Here is a 4,788-nt window from a genome sequence, read left to right as displayed (position 1 = left end):
AGATGTGACCATCCGGGAACAGGCTGCCAACAACTGTTAGCATAACATCGAAGGCGTCTCGACTCAAGCTAAACAAGGACTTCACGACCATTAGGCGTGCAATGGCATCCAGTTGAGAAACCTTGGAATGCCCATGAAGGGGTTGCTATGCCGCAGACAACATGTCATAATACGCCTTTGCGGTAGCCTTTGGCTCCTCCTCCCTACGTCCTTCATCGAAGTGTGCTTCATGATAGTCATTTAACATGTCTCCTACCCCGGCATCATCATCATATTTCTCGATGCGTTGTATCACGACCTCGTCTCTCTCACGATCGGCTTCACCATGGTAGATCCACCTAGTATAGTCTGCCATAAATCCAGTCTTACAAAGTGTTTATCCATGACCACCTTGGTTTGCCGACGCATGTTTGCACATTTGCTGCAGGGACACCAAGAGACACTAGCTCCTTTAACCCTTGCAAATGCCCGTTCCAAGAAAGCATCGGTCTTGTCAATCCATTCATCGGTCAACTAAGTCTGACTAGAGCGGCCCATGTACATCCATTCACGGTCATCCATCCTCTAGCATATCAGCAAGTAATATAAAAAATCACGTTGCATCTACACGTTCCTATACTATCTAATAGGTGAAGATAGGTCCTAATCCCACCCGAGGATGTGTAGATGGGGTTAGTTTCTAAGCTCTACTCCTATCCGAGATAGAATTTCAGCAGCACCTCCCCGCTGTTCTCCAAATACACGTCCTAGAAGGGAGATTGTGTATCTAGAGAATAACAGGGAGATGCTGCCGAAACTCTATCATGGATCGGAGTAGAGCATGGAAACTAACTGCATCTACACATCCTTGGGCTGTCCAAAAAACATGGACAATTCGAAACAAATATGGTTATAGATATGCGAAGATCTGCATATTTCCAACCGTATCTCTTTTGAACAGGAGACGCCTAGCTAGGTTATGTGACATACAAGCATGATACATAAAGAAGGGTCTTTTATGCCTCACCTTGCAGTCCTGCAAAGTGATGAGTCGAGGACGTTCCAATAGCTCTCTGCAATAAAAGGAACATAATAGTGTCAAATCTAAATTTCGACAGCACCTTCCCTGCACGGGAGAGGTTTCCAAAACCTGCAACAAATAAAACGGCACGATGGCCGACAACCACATACATTCGGCAACAAATGGCACGATGGTCGACAACCACATACACATCTTATACCTTGCAAAACGACGACAAGTTGTGGGGGCGGCGGGAGGGCAAGGCGGAACCAGGCAGCAGGGCAGGGCAGGGAGCGGCGGCAAAAACCTGCAAGTTGAAGATAATAGAGAGCCAAATGCATTGGTCAGTAAGTGTATAGCGAGATCATTAAAAGAATGGCAATCATTGGCATGGAAAGTCTCCAAATTATGAGACGTTATGAGACATAGACAATACATAGATAAATATGTCAAATTCAACATTAACAAATCAGACACCCAATATCGGGTTTTCCAAACTCAACATCCAATAGCAGGGAAGAAAGAAACATACACCTTCAGCATAATACAAGCATAATACAGTGAGGGACTGACATGTAACATAGTGAGGGACCAGCAGTAACCATAAATAATCTATTAACTGGAGTCTCTAATTCTAAGGTGATGGTGATCTAAGAAAGTTACACCTAAAGGCATTACACGGAAGGACACATAACTGCTAAGTTTTACAAATTGCAACAAATCTTACTATACTGTGAAACTTACTGCACTGCATATCTGTGCAGATGGATAGAGTTTACGAGAACACAGTGTCTATTGAGTTCAAGCAACTAAGCTGAACAGCAGATGGAGAGAAGGGACATTATAACAGACCAAACAACAGTCAATCAGGTAGGCTAGATTCCTCTAAAGGTGTCAATAGCTGTTGAAGTATCAAACAGAAGGAGGCTACATTCCTCTGAAAATTACTACTGTGTACAGTAGAGATGGCAAATAGAATGGGGTTCATACTACAGTCAGGACAAATTGGCATACAAAGATTGAGTAAATATGGTTTTCTCTTTTCTAATTTCAAAATACTACAGCTGTTTATTCAGCCTCAATGGAATTCTGCAGATCTAACTTATTGGTTTGGTAATTTCAAAAACTAAGCAAATAAGGCAGACCATGAATGAGCAGGTCGATGCACAGATTGATCTTCTCTTATTGATTTATCCACATAAATGAACCAACGGAATAGCTCCAATCATGCATCAGACAAACTCAAATATAATATCCATTATCTAACATCCATACAAGGGAATTAGATGTATGGCAGATCGACTCTGTCAAATCTCATACAACTAAAAAAATCAAATGCTCACTAGAAAAACAACCGACCTAAAAAAACCTAAAACCAATCATAAAAACAACCTCCAACCACAAAAAAATTGAATTACAATGAAAAATAAATGTCAGTCAGCTAGGGTTTTGCTTTTGCATAGTTAGAGAGAAGGGAGCAAACAGAGCAATATAATGGCTACATGTATGGCCTGTCCTAGAGTAAGACTGTGTCAAACCAGCTGGGAGCTAGTGGCAGTTTCAGAAGAAGTTACACAGCAGGAATCTGCGAAACATCAGCCTGATGATTCTTTAAGATGCATTAAGATTGGTTCTTAGTCTCACTGAAGACTTAAGCAGCTAGCTGCGCTGTGTATGTGAAGTTTGGAATGGTCCAGGAAAATCAAAGAGAAATTCATCTTCTTTTCTTAATTCTTTTTTACTTAAAGAAAAGGGCTGTATGTATGCATGTAAAGAACAATGTAGTTACCAATTTATTAAAAAATATTGACAATGACACTTCAAACTTGGAAGTTATCAAAATCATGTCGTTCTTAAAAACAACTTCAAGACAACCTACAGGCCATCTATTAAAACAGCACATCAACGACCTCAAGGCCATGCTCAGATACAAATCCAAAACCCATCAAAGCAGAGGCATAATCAACTCTAATCAACAAAAATGAGTAGTCATAGCAGAATACACAATGACACACATTAGAAGTAGGTTGTTTTTATATTTATGACAGCATAAATAATATGTAAGCTACACAACCATACCAGAAAGAACAGGGAGGCAGGGGCGGACGCTGGGAGGGGACAACCCGGCGGCAGACGCTGGGAGGCAGGGGCGCTGGGTGGCCGGGCCGCCGTGCGGCGACGGGAGGGGCGTCGCGCTGAGGGCCGGCGCACCAGGATGGCGGGGGCCGCCGGCGGTGGCACGGGAAGGCGGGGGCCCGGCGGCGGGGGGCGGCCGGCTGGCGGCAGAGGGTGGTGGCCCGGCGGCGGAGGGCGGTCTGACGGCGCGGGGTGGGGGTGGCAGTCCGGCGGCGCGGCATGGTGTGTGTTTGTGTGCGGATGAGTGCGTGAGTGTGTGTGAGTGTGCGGTCGGATAGGGTAAAAACCAAAGGTATGCCGAGTGCCAGATTGCGGACAATCAGCATTGTTTTTTCAATTTCCAACCGGTACGGTACTAGTAAGTGGGGCCGGATTGGGTATGTTGCCGAGTCTCCACTACATAACACTTGACAACTCTATTGTTTGCCGAGTGTCGTATAGTTAACACTCGCAAAATAAATTGACATTTCATGCCCACCCATCATCCTTCTTCATAACGTGTTTTACTAAATTTGTTACGATGTAATTTGAAAATACCTTGTCAAATTCACTCAACAATGTATATTTGATTTTCTATGAATATTAATCCATTATTTCATGCAGTTATAGCTCAAATTCAATTGATATCAATTAAAATTGTATAATTGCAGTTAATAAATTAAAATTATCAAACGGATCTAAAAAATTACCAAAATTTGACGTGAATCAATCTATATTGTCTATTTCCTATACAAAAAGTTTTGAAGTCAAACCCCAATTCGACTATCACTATGACTCCAAATCTTACCGGATCCTTTTCAACGCTACGATTCTTCTTCGAAGATGCTTCGGTTTGTAAGCGTTGTACGTGACAAATTGTGTGAAACCTTCTCCATTTTTTCCACAGTCTCCATGTATGATATCAGGAGATCTTGACAAATCTTGTCATTTTCAGACTTCGTTTGCTTTTTTTAGAATTTAAAAATCATTCGGCCACACGTTCGTGGTCGTGTTTACTAAACAAAATGTTTCGAAATTTCTTTTCATTTCCTGAGTAGGGCCCCAAAATGGACTAAATAACATGAATATGATTTCTCAACTCAATTTATTCCATTATTTGAATCACTTGTCGTTCAAATTTGACTTAAACCAAAAAATTCCTCTAAATACAATAAATTAATTAAATATAGCAAACAGATCGAGAAATATATCAAATTTTAACATGTAGTACCAAATGTTGTATGTGGAGAGTAGAAAAAGTTTGGAGGGCAGGAGAGGAAAAAATTTATTATTTTGCCGAGTGCCAATAAAAATACTCGGCAACAACTATTATTTTTGCCGAAGTGTCAATAGAAAAACACTCGACAAACCTTGTATTTGCCGAGTGTCTCTAACGGACACTCGGTAAAGTTCTAATGGTAGGGCGGCGAACCCAACGGCCGTCACATGGCCGCACGCCCAACGCACGTGCCTATACTTTTGCCGAGTGTCCATGTTTGCCGAGTGTTTCGTTGTAGTTTGCTGAGTGTTTTTTATTAGACACTCGGTAAAATTGGGTTTTACCGAGTGCTATCTGTTTGTCGAGTGTTGAATTTGAAACACTCAGTAAATAGGATATTTGTCGAGTGCCCGATGAAATGCACTCGGTAAACCCTCAGGCACTCGACAATTAT

This window comes from Miscanthus floridulus, unplaced genomic scaffold (assembly GCF_019320115.1).
Source record: "Miscanthus floridulus cultivar M001 unplaced genomic scaffold, ASM1932011v1 fs_647_6_7, whole genome shotgun sequence".
Lineage (NCBI taxonomy): Eukaryota > Viridiplantae > Streptophyta > Magnoliopsida > Poales > Poaceae > Miscanthus > Miscanthus floridulus.
The sequence above is the reverse complement of the archived record's forward strand: the minus strand, read 5'-3'. Positions refer to the sequence as shown.